General features: G+C 52.8%; 1 long non-coding RNA gene across 1 annotated transcript; it reads left to right on the forward strand.

Moving 5' to 3' along the window:
- Positions 1 to 6,284: 6,284 nt before the first annotated feature.
- Positions 6,285 to 10,461, forward strand: LOC148837181 (uncharacterized). The gene is made up of 2 exons (XR_016090950.1): positions 6,285 to 6,509; positions 6,721 to 10,461. It is a non-coding gene; the product is annotated as an uncharacterized LOC148837181 (long non-coding RNA).
- The last annotated feature ends 3,799 nt before the right edge of the window (positions 10,462 to 14,260 follow it).

Consider the following 14,260-nt stretch of genomic DNA (forward strand, 5'->3'; position numbering starts at 1 on the left):
CAATGTCTTACAGTAGGAATCTGTCTTTGCACAGACCCCAGCCTGCTCTCCATGAGACAGACACACAGACAGGGAGAGAAGCTGGGGGTCAGAGCGCAGGGTCAGCCATTTATACAGCGCCCCTGGAGCAGCTGGGGTTAAGGGCCTTGCTCAGGGGCCCAACGGAGTAGAATTCCTCTGGCGGCTGCAGGATTCGAACCAGCAACCTTCCAGCCACAGGCACAGATCCTGAGCCACAGAGCCAAGCAGTAGGGAATGGTATTGGGAAGCAGCCATTCCTGTTAAGTGTCGGTTAGAAAGCACATAATGCAATGCAACACGGAGCACAATACAGAGCATACACAAACACAGCTGGGCCTCGTGCAGGTGCTACCTCGGATGGCCATGTGGAAGGCCAATATTTCCACCTCATTTTTTTTTTTGGGGGGGGGGGATGCTCTCATTGTTTAACATGACCGACATGATGTCCAGGAAAAGAGAATTTGAAAAGAGCTTGGGCCGGAGAACCGGGAGAGACGTCTCTGCCAGGAGAAGGCTGCAGGCCGAGGAAGCAGGGCAGCAGGGCTGGTGCAGATCTGCTGCTGCAGCTTATTATAGCCTCCCTCAGAGAGCGCCCCTCCCGTTCTGAGGAGTCCAGACACCGGTTTGCACGAGAAGAGCATCCCACAGCCCCACGGGGTAAATAATTCAACGGGCAGTTTGGAAGACGAGGACAGGGAAGGGAAAACGACGTCCCCGGATGTGTGCAGGCAGATGGCACGGACTGGAATCTTTCGGCAGCATGAGAGGAGCAGCAGGCAGCGCGCTGAGGAATCAGGGGTCAGATTCTGGTTCAGCAGTTTCTGTCGCTGGGTTTTTTTCCACTCTCACGAGCAAGTTAGGTCAGAGCAGCAATTCTTCATGCCATACCGATCCAGTGCGTTTGAATGTGATTCTGCAGTACTACAAGCATATCGTGTAGCGCTGCCGATGTTAAAGACTGTGGGCAGACATGTCTCTCCTCTCACAGGGGACCTGCAGCACAGTTTCCAGCATCCTCACAGAGGAGATGTCTTGCTATTGTGTGCTAATGCTTCAGGACCTGATGCCCTGAGCCCCGTTTACCGATCAATAACCCATGACCTTTTTGCGAATAAAGGTGATGTTTTTGTGTATTCTGGGTGTCTGAGGAGGATCAATGTCTCAGGAGTCTGGCCTGACTCTCAAAGTGCAGCCCTGAGGAGAGCCAGCGAGAGTGTCAGCGATGCCATGCCTGTGCAGGACTCGAAACAAAGACTAACTGACACCTCCCACACTGAGCACAGTCATCGCGAGCACCACGGAGTCAGGCTGCACAGGAGAACTGGGTCATGAAGCACAGCTTCACTGTGTAATGAGTCCTAGATACACGACGTAATCAGGTTTCAATTCCACATTTTCAAGATGTTATAGCAAACTGAAAAGGCGAGCAGGCTGCCAGTCTTATTAATCTGCGATTGTTGAGAATTCAGGCAGGAGAAAAGAGTTGCTGATTATCAGTAACTTGCATATGACGTGGTGTAAGCAGTCTGCAGCTGCTGTGTCTATTGGACTGACTGGCCGTGGGCATGTGACCTGAGCCACCTGGAAACATGGCGATACAGAGGTTGATGGACCTGAGTCCCAAAGTTTAACAGCACTGCACACCTGTGTACACTTCTCTGCCTCTGAGCGCCAATCCTGTCGCCCAGAAACCCCCTCTCCCAGTCACAGACACGTCCCTCAGCCCAGCCCACCCTGCCTTGCTGCTGGAGTGTGGTAACAGGCACAGAGGAGCCTGGAGAGACAGAGATCGTCATATTTTAGATGTTATTTAAAACAAAAGAACAGCACATGCTATTTGAGTGAAAACCAGAGCAGTAGAAAGACACAAGACCTAAGTAAAGTGGGAACAGCATTCTACCAAGACATGATTTCTTTTGAAAAAAAAAACTCCCCCAATTTATTTTTAGAGGAGCAAAAAAAGCAAACAAAAACAGTACCATTGTAGTTATGAAGGAAAGAGCTTACTAAATGATCTCAGGCATTGTACTTGAAGTTACTGTTGGACTTTGTTGATAGTAAAAGAACAAAACATTGAAAGACAAGGGTTTGTTAAAAAGTCATAACAGTAATTCTTTCAGCTTTAATTTTTGTTGTTCTAAGCAAAGACAGCCATTTGTACTACATCACTATTAATAATGTTTTTTTCATCCATTATAAAAGCCCATCTGATTCTTCAAAGGAAGTGCCTCTTTATTACAACCTAAAAAGGGAGCCGTGTCTTCACATTTACTCACACAAGTAAAGGATGTTGGGTTCTCTCAGGATATTTTTTTAATCCGAGCACAAGACCGGATTTTCTTAGATGGTACAAGAGCCCAGAGAAGACTGAGAACTAAAAAGGAATTTAATTACCAGGTGAACATGCATTTTTTTTACAAAAATCTGAACCCTTTAATTTCTGCTAATAACAGAACACATACTGGCCACGTAGGGAGGGGCAGGCGAGCTTAATTATGGGTGTTGGTGGCAAATAATTATTCCAGGAAGTCAGAGACAGAAACAAAAACAGATTATAAGCCGAAAGCAATAGTTACTGGAGTAGAGAAATACAGCGAAAGGGCATGCGAAACAATACAACCGTAAATAAACTCGCGAAAATCGATGAAAAGGGAATCTTTTCTACAAAGGCGGACCGCGCAGATATCCGTGTTCCACGACCCTCCCGCTAGGTGGCGCTGTCCCTCCCAGAGGCGGGCTCTCTCGCCTCCTGTTCAGACCGTGTAGGTAAACCGGCTGCACTTGTGCTGCTGAGGGCACACACGGGCTGCAGCGTGGGAGGAGGCGCGTCTCTCGTGTCCCGCAGCGCCGGGGGTCACTCCGCGACCGCCGACTTATCGTCCTCGCAGCAACTGGCGGGTCTATCGGTGCGCATCGTCTTTCTTTTCCTTCAGCGGCGGCTGCTCCTACACAGACACGCCTTTTCAGCCGAAGCGTGTCCCACTTCGGTTTTGAAAGGAATTTTTCTTTTTTTTTTCTAAAAAAAAAAAAAAGAAGCTTGTCGTGTTGTTTTGAAGACCCGACAGGGTCTGGCGTTGTTTCGAAGACGCCCGTTGACCGTTCCGGGTTAGGAAAAGGTATTGAAAACGGTCAGGACAGACAGAAACAAACAGCACTTCGCCGTGCAGGAACCTGAAACACAATGACTGACTCCGGCATCGCCGCAGACCGCGGCTCCTGAAGCGATAATCGTAGCGACACGGCTCTGCGCCCTGCGGGAGCGTCTGGGGAGCGCTGGCTGAGCACCACGTGGCCTTTTTAAACCGGAATATAACCCCCCCATGCTCTTCCACGCGTGCTATGCCACGCGAGAAATCTATGCTAAACGTACAGGTGCGGTCTCGGTGATGTGCAAGGCAGCACTTAATACCTGGGGGTCCCCTGCTTGCGACCACTTTTTAAAATATCTGTAGCCCCACCTGTGTGCCGTGCAGGACCGAGTGTGAAGTCCCTGGCAACGGGTCCGACACATGTTGCCGCCGCGCTCGGTTTTCAATGTGTCGACAGGAGACCCGCTTGCACGCTTGCACGCTTGCACGGGGGCGGGGGGCGGGGTTCGAGAGCCGTTTCCATCGCTACCTGCGCGCGGCCCCAGCGGACAGCCGCTTCAGCGCTGCGCGGTTGCAAAACATCGAGTATGGCAGCGACAAGATCCCCAATTCACCCATCTGTCCATTTCCTCACCTCTTGATCCACTTCAGGGCCGTGGACCGTGGGGGGGGGGGGGCGGAGCCTATCCCAGCAAGCAACGGGCACAAGGCAGGGTCCAGCCTGGACAGCTCTGTCACCCTGCAGCTCCCAGCTCCCAGCTGGCAGCCCACTGGAGCCCAGCAGTGTGAGCCTGGTCAGTACCTGGAGGGGAGACTCCTGGGAAAGCTGAGGCTGCTGCTGGGAGAGGTGTTAGTGGGGCCAGCAGGGGGCGCTCACCCCCCAGTCTGTGTGGGTCTTAATGCCCCAGTATAGTGACGGGGACACTAGACTGTAAAAAGGCGCCATCCACTGGATGAGATGTAAAACCGAGGTCCTGACTCTGTGTTCATTAAAAATCCCAGGGAGTTTCTCGAGAAGAGTAGGGGTGTTACCCCAGTGTCCTGGACAAATTCCCCCCTGGCCTTTACCCATCATGGGCTCCTAATGATCCCCCTCTCTGAACTGGCTTCATCACCCGGGACTGAGAGCTGGTGTGTGGGGAGCGGACTGGAGCATCATCCAGGTGGACTGGATGGTGGAGGGGATCCCCATGACCTGTAAAGAGATTTGAGTGGAGTGTCGAGAAAAAGGCTTTATAAGTGTGAGGATTATGATTAATTATTATTATAGCAGGGCACCCCCAGACTAAAACACCAACACACACTCACACTGGAGCCCAGTTTTCCCAGAAGCCGGTTAACCTACCAGCATGGCTTCGGACTGTGGGAGTAACACCCGCTCAAACATGGGGAGAACGTGCAGACTCCACACAGACAGGCCTCCCAGGTCCAGAGTTGAACCCTGGGCCCCAGAGCTGCAGGACAGCCACTCCGACCGCTGCGCCGTTACATCAGTTTTCCCAGTGAACACGATCGGACGTCGGGAGAGCGGCGGCCCAGCAGGACTCCCGCTGCACGGGCTTCTGGGGCGTGTCTCGGGAGCGCGGGGCACAGGTGCGGGGCCCGCTGCCCGGCGCCTCCAGTTCAGGTGGCAGCGGTATGGCCCTGAGCTGGCTGTAACACGAGAGTTTTGTCTCCTTCCATGTGCCAGTAACACCAGTAACGAGAGATACACAGGCATCACGGCCCTTGTTTATCTGGGCTGTGAAAGAGTCTGTTGCGTCCGGCAGCGTGCCGAGTCTGCAAGTCCCTGCCCCTCGGGAACGGTGTTGCTAGGGGCGCCCAGGTGTCTCCGCGGCGACGAAGCAGGCTCCGCCCCCGGGGAGGCAAGGGGTGTGTCTCCCCAGTCGAGACGCAGCCTGTCCCTCCCCTGAGGGCCTGGGCCTGGGACTGGGACTGGAGCGAGGGCGAAACGTTTCCGACCCCCGGCGGGCAGGAGCACTACTGCTCCGTCACAGGGAAGACAGCTGTTTGGGCTGAAGATGAGCCCATGTCTGCGAGGGGTCAGCTTTCACACTGAAGGAAATACCAGAATCGCCCCCCAGAAAAGTCCCAAGACCCTCACACTCTAAGAGTGACACAAACCTTTAGAATAATCGGAGCAAACCACAGGAACCCATTTCTCTTTCAAACAGCCACGCTCGTTTTGCCTGTCCAGGTGTTGTCCACTGCGCAGATACAGTAAACCGCCTCCAGGCGTCCTCATGACTCAGTGATGGTGATTCAAACCAGCGTCTCAGTCCGGCTCTTCTGTTAAAGGGACACGTCCCCGGAGGTCATTATCATTAATGAAAATGTCACTGGGTTCCGGAACTCTGCTCAGCACCACGGGCCGGGTCTGATGGTGCAGGCTGGCGGTTCTGCCTGGTCTGGAGAACAGTTCAGAGAGGAGATACTGCCTCGTCCTCCTGCAGCTGAGGACAGCTGACATGACCCCAGACAGCCCTCCTGCCACTCCCCCACAAGGACAGGAGCGGGGACTTCATCCCACTGGGCCTGACCCGGGACCCGGGACCTCTGGCCTCGGACCTCCACAGCATCCTCGCAGAACACAGGAGTCGCAGGAAAAGGGGCCCTTCATCTCGGGGCCCCAGATCCCAGACAGCCGCCTCACCCCCCCCGGGCAACATGTGACGAGGGAAGGAGAGGAGCGAGGCGTGTAACGTGCCCGAGAGCAAGAAACTCAATGACCATGGCGCCTGTATTCAGAAATAAAACGAACACCTCAGGAGGGGCGGGGGGCAGGGGGGCAGACTCTAGCAGAATCAGGATCCCGTTCTTAACTGGGTGAGACCGCTGAGAACAGGGCTGCGATGATGTCCTGAGCAAGAGGGTGACACCGAAGACTAACCGAGACAGGAAAGCCAATACAGATGAACAAGCAGGACCGGGCTGTGTGGGGGCAGATATGCAGTACCGCCCCTGAGGGCAGAGCGGTTTGGGGAGGGGAGTTATGGGGTGCCAGGGGGCATAGCCGAGAGGAATCTTTTGGGGGTGGCCGGGTTCCAGGGTTGCTGTTGGAGAAGATGCAGACCGACTCCTCGCCGGCAGAGCTGTGACTCCGCTGGCCCACAAGGGGGCAGGAGAGGCCCGGGAAAGAAGCGGAGCTGCCTCGACCCCCCAGCCCTGCGCCTCGCTGCGCCACCGAGCTCAGCTTCGCCTTCAGCGGCGGCGCTCTGCGCTCGCAAAGCAGACCGGCATCCGGCCGCAGCCGGGGGAACAGCAGGACCTGCCTGTAGTGTGTGCGAGTGTGCGTAGCTAGCGGGGGCAGATGTGCCAGCGCTGGAGTCTAAAAATGTCCGCCGTCACCTCTTTCACAAACGCCCGCAGAACCTCGCGTTGCTGTTTTGACGAGACCAGGTAAGAGAGAGAGGGAGAAAAGGTTTTTCAAGGTTTGATTTTTTTTTTTCGTGTTGCTACCCAGCAGTAAACTAAGTCAGCTTACTTCCTTAATATGAGTGCTGGTCTGCAGGACAGCAGCACCGCCAGAAAAAGAAGGAATTGTGCATGGATTTTCCTGTCGGTCTGCTGTGGGACTGTACACCTCTCCTTTTGCTTTGCTAACACGTAGGTCGGGAGCCGTGCATTACCATTAGCTGTGGTGAAAAAAAGAAGAAAGATCATCTGGTTTCGAGGGAGAAGGAATAAGGGCACTGTGAGAGCGCTGACTGGCACCTAGAAAACTAAAATTCATGGAAACACCGAAGACTCAAGGGACGTTCTATGCTGTCAGTGAGACAGAAGAAACAGATTTAACATCTCTCCCCCTGCGGAGCAGCGTTATTCCCAGGGAAATGCATGACACCCACACCTCTCCGGGGGAAGTCTTGTTTGTGTGGCCCAAGCAGGCGAGGTTTGCGCTTGTAATCCAGGATTTTACAGCTGGCACAGTGACCTGTGGGAAGCCTAAGGCGTTTCGCTGAATTGTACCTTAGAGGCATTTCCACAGCGCTGTCTGCAGGGACGCGTGTCAGAGCAGCAGCGTCGCTCAGCTGGAAGCACATCTGTACGCTGCAGCACCCAACCCCCCTGACTGTTCCTGACCCCTCGACATCCAGGGCGGGGGAGAAGGAAGGGACGGCGAGCAGAGTGACCGCACAGGGGGGAACGCGGTGTCCTGGGGGTCTCGCAGCCAGCCCCCAACAGGTCTGGCCAGCGCTGCGCCCTCCTCCTGCCACACTGCCATCTCCCCGCGCCCCCACGGAGAAACACAGCGCACTTCCCACGAGGCGCGCTCTGGGTGAAAGCTCTGTGGACGTGGCCTGTGGTAGACGTCAGCCCGGCGGGATTGCTGCGCGTTTCAGGAAGCAGGCAGCGCACCAGGTGTGAGACCGCGGCGGTGATGAGGGGTCTTTGTTGCAGCTGGCCGGACCCCCTGAGGGAGAGCTCCACAGCTCAGCTCTTGTGAGGTCTGCAGCATTCCCAGATATCCATCTCCGAAAGCCTTCTTCCCAGCCGGACCTCTCCAGTGGGGAAGGGGAGGCTGCTCCTGGTTGTGTCTGGGGTGCGGAGGGTGCAGACGAGCCTGAGCTGTCAGGCTGGGGGTGCGAACGCTCGCTGGGGCTCAGCACAGCCCCGCCCGCACAGCTTCCCGAACGGACACGACGCCCCCCGGGGCCGAGCAGGGAGCAGCACAAAACGCACCTGAGCCCTTTCGATTGATCAGAATGTGTAGCTCAGTGGCGCTGCTCCCCGACGCCAGCCCCTGTCCTGAGCCTGAGCCAGGTAAGTGTGTGAGCGGCAGAGTGCTCCTCCGCCTTCTGCGCAGCTCTGACTGCGGTCGTGAGAGATGAAAAGGCACTCGTGTTCAAAGTGTTATTTTATGACCGTCCAGCCACAGGAGCGGCAGTGTTTCAAAGGGAGAAGATAAAAACCATGACCAAAGTCAGCTATACAACAGGATCAAAGACAATCCCATTGGAACGGGGAGGAGGGGAGGCCAACGTTGATCAGGCTTGCGGGCTCGCCTGTCGAGACACGGACTGTAATTCTCCAGGCAGCAGGGCAGGTAGTTTTCTCTGCAGTGGGGCTCAGGCAGACAGGCTCCCGACAAAAGATGAGGGATGGTGTTCGGACTCTTGTTGCCGAGACTCTGTATCAGTGATAATCTAGGACGGGGAATGTTTGCAGAAGAGGTGTGCTTTAAAATAAACCACGTGCAGGAAACCTCTTATGTCAACGAGCAGGGGGAACTCATTGTTGCCGTTGAGATTTTGAAGCATGCACGACAGCTCTACTCGCCCCACCGAACGCAGCTCTCGGATACAGTCGTTACAGGTGGACCTTTAAAGCCTTGGGCAGTGGCAGCACGTAACCGATCCACAAGCTAGAGTGTTATCTTTCCCCGGAACAATAATCGATCTACACTTATTCACAGGAATGGCCCTTCGCCTTCCAGTCACCCAGAGATAAGTCTATTGTACTGTAAAGAATTGCACCGCACTCCAGACGCAATCAGTCTTCGCACTTTCGAAAACGCCTCACTGCCGCCCTGTGGGTTTAGACAGGCAGTTTGATAAAAGTGTAGCACAGCCTTGCCGCCGCCCATTCACCTGCGTTCTGTCAGGCCCAGGTGTCCGAGAGAGAGTAAGAAAGTGGAATTAATCGCTACAGCGGAGCAGAAACTCAAGGACAGTTTGCATGTGTGAGCACATTTGTGGCACACTTTTAATGGCGACTTCAAGAGCTGCTCGATGCAAACTCCCCCCCTCAGCCTGAGAAGGCCAGCAGTGCCCTGGTTATAAAGGGAGTAAATCTCGCTTGAGCTACAGTAAATGCAAATCCAATTTGTTCCATAGTTACTGGGCTTACTCCGGTACTAACCTGATTAAAACAAGGTGGAGCTTCTCTGCCCCGGACCACCACAGCCAGGGATATGGAGACATTTACACTCAAGCAGGTGGGTCATTTCCTTAGCTTTTAAGGTGACCAGTAGGGAGAAGTGCTGCGAGTCCTGCGGGTGGGCAGAGGGAAAGAGGCTGGGGGGGGGGGGGGGGGGGGGTGGAGAATCGACAGTGAGCACCAGTGCCCCTGGCACAGTGGGCTCTGGAATGAGCCGGGTGTGTCTGCTGTGGCCCAGCTGATCGCTCAGCACACCGGCAGCCCTCCACATCTCGGGAAGAGCCCGTTCGCTGCTGTTCCGGGGCGGGTCCTGTCGCCTGATCTCTTTTACTGTCGGAAGAACACTCTGTCTGCACACAGCATTGAAATACTCAGCATTGAAATACTCCATTGCGTAATGAGAGAAAGAGAGAGAGAGAGAGAATTACACTTATAAGCATCAGAGGTATGAAAACTCCATGTTCCTCACCAGGAGTGAATCTGGCAGGGGGCCAGTCCGACGGCCTCAGGGCTGTGGGAGACGGCGAGCGGTCACGCCAGCGCCGGGAGGAATGCGAGCACAGACGCGCTCAGAGGGAGGACTTTCAGACAGCCCACTGTTGGGGAGACCTGCACTTACTGTACACATCATCAGCTCAGTTTCGTCGAATGATTTATTTTTATCAAAGGAAGGAGAATCTCCGCTCAGCAGCCAACAAGACCCATTGATTTAAAAAATCATTCCTCAATAGGACACTGCCTCAGCCCTTTGATTTGTTTCATTGTCTAGAGGCTGTGGACATTTAAGCATCTGGGCTGTTGTCTTAGCTCGTAATTAGTTCTCTGTATAGTCCCATCCATTACTGGCCCTGTCCCTTATAATACAGGACCAGTCTGCCCTCGGCTTCTGTCCCCATCTGTCGGGCTCCTGCTCCCCCTGAGAATGTAGAAACCATCGCTGCCACAAAGGCAGGAGTCTGAGCTCCCCTGTGCCCATGCCAGGACAGGCCCAACGAGGCTGTGCCTTGTCTTCTTCACCACTGTAATCTGACAAACAAAAAAGACACCAGTGCAAAACAATGTGAACCTGTCTGTGCAACACAAGGGGAGGCACAGGAGCCGTGCACTCAGGACAGATCACTGCAGAGCTGGGGAAACTCACTTCCACCCCCGAGCCAGCAGAGCCGAAGCTCTCGCGAGCCGCGCCTGCACAGCTTCCAGCGCCTGCAGAGAACGAAGGCTTTTGAAACGAAAAGAAAACAAGGTAAAGAGACCAGCTTGCCAGGCTGAAATGATATCACAGACACACCACACAAACTCCACACAGAAGGTTCCCCTTCAGGAATAAAAAAAAAACAGGGCTCTTGTGAGGCAGCAGTGCCTCCAATCCAGCAAACTGGATCTGAATCGGAAAAGCCTTTTTCATCAATTGGCTGTTGAAGTCTAACAGAAAAAATGCGTGTTCAATAAAAGAACATTCGTGTGTCTGGAAGAGATTGTTGTTTCAATTAGCTGAAAACTACCTGTTGAGCTAGATGGGTTGAATGTCTCATTTGTAACCTTATTTTCTTTCAGACCTAAACACACCACTTCCCCTTTTGTAGGAAATCATCATTACAAGTTTAAATTTCCCCATGAAAATATTGTCTTGGGAATCACATTTAGGGATAGACCTAATTTTTTCATAGCACTTTGAAGTTAATGAACTGGTGAAAAATAAAGAGCATAAAAAAACATTCCTTTGACTTTCTCCCAGCATGCATATGAAAATGTGCAAACAGTGCCAAATTACAGGATGTCATCAACACAGAACCTGTGGACCTCCGTTTATTAACTCATCACATTTTCTCAGAGCAATGCAAATAATTACACATTGCAAACAATGTTTGAAGCTCGATATTGTGCCAGTACTAACAAAGAAAACACACAGCCAAGAATGAATAGCAGGAAGCAGTATATCAGAGCATTTTCCAACAAATCTAGACGTTGTAAACCTCAGAGATAACTGTGCATAAGACTATCAATCACACAGGGTTCAGAGATGCTAAAATTCCCAGAAGCAACGGACACTCAGTCACACATCATTTTGACCACAAATATATCCAGGTTTGACTCATTCGACTGAGAAAAGTCAGAGCAATTCCCTTCTTATTTTAGAAAACTACTTCAGAACCGCAGCAGTGCTGCCAACTGCCGGGAACATGCAGTGCAGGGGCTGATAATTACGTTCCAATGCATGTCTGATGTGTGCCTGACAGAAGATAACACTTATTTGTGCAACTGAATTCAGCATACCAGAAACGCACACAGTACTAATTTCAGCGTGGGGGTTTTCCAGTAGAGTTCCAGCAGTGCCCTTTCGGGGACGAGCTCTAGAAACTGCACACTGGCAGCAGGAATCAGGACTGAGCCCAGTCAGCACTCGAGTGGACACCAGTCCCGCGACAGTGCTTCCACAAAGTGTTTCCGTCTTTCCAGAAACAAGGATCTCTAAAGCAGGCCTGGAAAATATACACTGAGAATATTTCACCCCTGGCCGAACTATCCGGAGTGGGTGACTTTCAAAGATGGCGGCGCCAACAGGTGATGTTAACAGGCTGACAGAAGGACAAGCAGAGGTTAGTTTGACGCTGTCAGGTGGAAAGAAGGAGGGTGAAACACGCAGAGGAGTCTCTTCAGGCGTGTAGAACCAGTTCTCTTCTCTTTCCTCATTATTTTTCATTGTGGAATTCCTTCTAGAGCCATTCCTTCTAGAGACGAGGAGGGATCTTGAATCGCAGGCCGCCGGACCACGTCTGTTTGACCGGAATAACATCTTTCACTTTAAAAAACTCAAAGAGAAGGACAAGGACTCCGAATGAACCTTGCCGCTTGTCGTGAAAGTAATGTTGTTGGTGTCTGTTAAATCAGGAAACTCGAGATTTTTTTTCACTCCAGGGAATTTTGGCTGGAACACGGAGTGAGAAATGCTTGATCATCCCATAAACATGAGCATCTGTGAGTCTCGCCACAGAGGAGGGAAGCAGTAACATGGCAGTGCAGTTGCTTTAGAAGAAGAAGACCAAACAAAATGAAGAAATCAGGGTATGCGAGCAGGAACAGGCTAGGGAGACACTTCAACAAAGCCTGACTGAATTTTAATGATATGAGAAACAACTTAGAACACACCTGAAGGTAAAACGACGGTGTTCTAGAAAAAAAGGAGACTCTCTTAAATAAGAGACACAACCTTATCATAGATCCATCCATTTTCTTACGGGTTCTTCCACTTCAGGGTGGCGGGAGAACCGGAGCCTATCCCAGCAGGCAACGGGAGCAAGGCAGGGAGCACCCAGGACAGGACGCCAGACACATACAGTACATACAAGAACATGGCTAATCATACGTGTAACCAGAAAAAATAGAAACAGGTTACAAATAGAAACGCCCGTTAGAGGGCACAGTTGCAAAATGAGTTCTAAAGATTCGACTGTCAGGCTGACACTGGGAAGCTGGTGTCCTCCTACAGCGCACACCTGAAGATTTCACTTCCTCTAACGGATGAGGAAAACAGGATTTTTCTCAGTTTGGAAAAACAATGCCAACACAATCTTACTCAGCAGATCGGGGAAGAGCAGCGCGGGGCTGGGGCCAGCCGCGGTGAGGAAGAAGGCGGACAGGGACGCAGCTGGGGGGACCGAGGCGCTGCGGAGGAGCTCGGCCACACGTCAGCAGGGCCAGTTCTGACCCTCAGCTGGAGCCACACCGGATAGCAGGTCTGTGGTTCGCAGACCAGCTGCTGACCGGGCCCGGGCCTGCTGCGGGCGCATGGAACCAGAACACCCGAGCGGCACCTGGAAGCTCTCCTGGGACAGCTCCACGAAACCCCAGCCAGACCCTGGGTTTCAGCACAGCGTCTCGGAAGGGGCTGCCACCCTTGTTGATGTTAGTTATAGCTGTGTAGAGCTTTTCACCCAAAGGGTTTTTTCACACAGAGGAGGGAATTCAACCAGGTCACCAGGGTTCACATCCCTGCTCTTCCAGTCGGGATTTTTAATGACCACGTATCAGGATGACACAGTGTCCCCATTCTGGTCCACCAATAACCCACGCATCAAGCAAGAACTTCAAAAGGCCTCCTATCCCATTATTTAATAATAATAATTGCTTACACTTATTTAGCACTTTTCTGGACACTCCACTCAAAGCGCTTTACAGGTAATGGGGACTCCCCTCCACCACCACCAATGTGCAGCCCCACCTGGATGATGCGACAGCAGCCATAGTGCGCCAGAACGCTCACCACACACCAGCTATCAGTGGGGAGGAGAGCAGAGTGATGAAGACAATTCATAGATGGGGATTATTAGGAGGCCATGATTAGTAAGTGCCAATGGGAAATTTGGCCAGGATGCCGGGGTTACACCCCTACTCTTTTCAAGAAACGCCCTGGGATTTTTAATGACCACAGAGAGTCAGGACCTCGGTCTTACGTCTCATCCGAAGGACGGCGCCTGTTTACAGAATAGTGTCCCCATCACTATACTGGGGCATTAGGACCCACATGAACCGCAGGGTGAGCGCCCCCTGCTGGCTCCACTAACACCTCTTCCAGCAGCAACCTTAGTTTTTCCCAGGAGGTCTCCTATCCAGGTACTGACCAGGCTCACACCTGCTGAGCTTCAGTGGGTTGCCAGTTGTGAGTTGCAGGGTGGGTGATATGGCTGCTACCAGACCCAGCTCTGCTCGGCTTTGCTGCTTAGGTGCAGGCAGGAAGACGGGAAATACTGCTCCCCCTGGGGTTGCTGAAGAAGTGGTTGCAGTAAAAACCGAACACGGTGCTGAAGAAATTCTCAGGCTGCACACACAGAGCTGGTTGCGGATCCTGCTAATCTAATCGGTCACAGCCAGGACAGATTAGCAGCTGTACTGGAAAAATACCAGGACTGTGCAGCATCTCCTTGAAACCAGGGCCTGGAATAGCACAGCAGAGCAGCTTGCTCTGTCGAGCAGGCTAACCGAATTACGCCGCTATCCGCCAGGCCCTGCAGCAGGAAGCAGAGCGTCAGTCATGTCGGAGGAGAAGCTTTTAGGATGGATAGCAATTATTCCAGGGGCCTGCAGCGGTGACGTCACCAGCTCAGAGCCTCAGAAACAGGCCCAGACAACTCTGTTGCACGATGGGCATCTTCCTAATAAGCCCTGACAGCGCTGTAGCAAACCAAACGGGCTTTACCGCTCGTGTCTGCAGGTTGATCTCGGAAAAACCGGAAGTGATGATAATAAACTGTTTCCTATATCCCCTTTGAGCA

The sequence above is a fragment of the Atractosteus spatula genome, chromosome 4 (genome assembly GCF_055471065.1).
Source record: "Atractosteus spatula isolate fAtrSpa1 chromosome 4, fAtrSpa1.hap1, whole genome shotgun sequence".
NCBI classification, from domain to species: Eukaryota; Metazoa; Chordata; class Actinopteri; order Semionotiformes; family Lepisosteidae; genus Atractosteus; species Atractosteus spatula.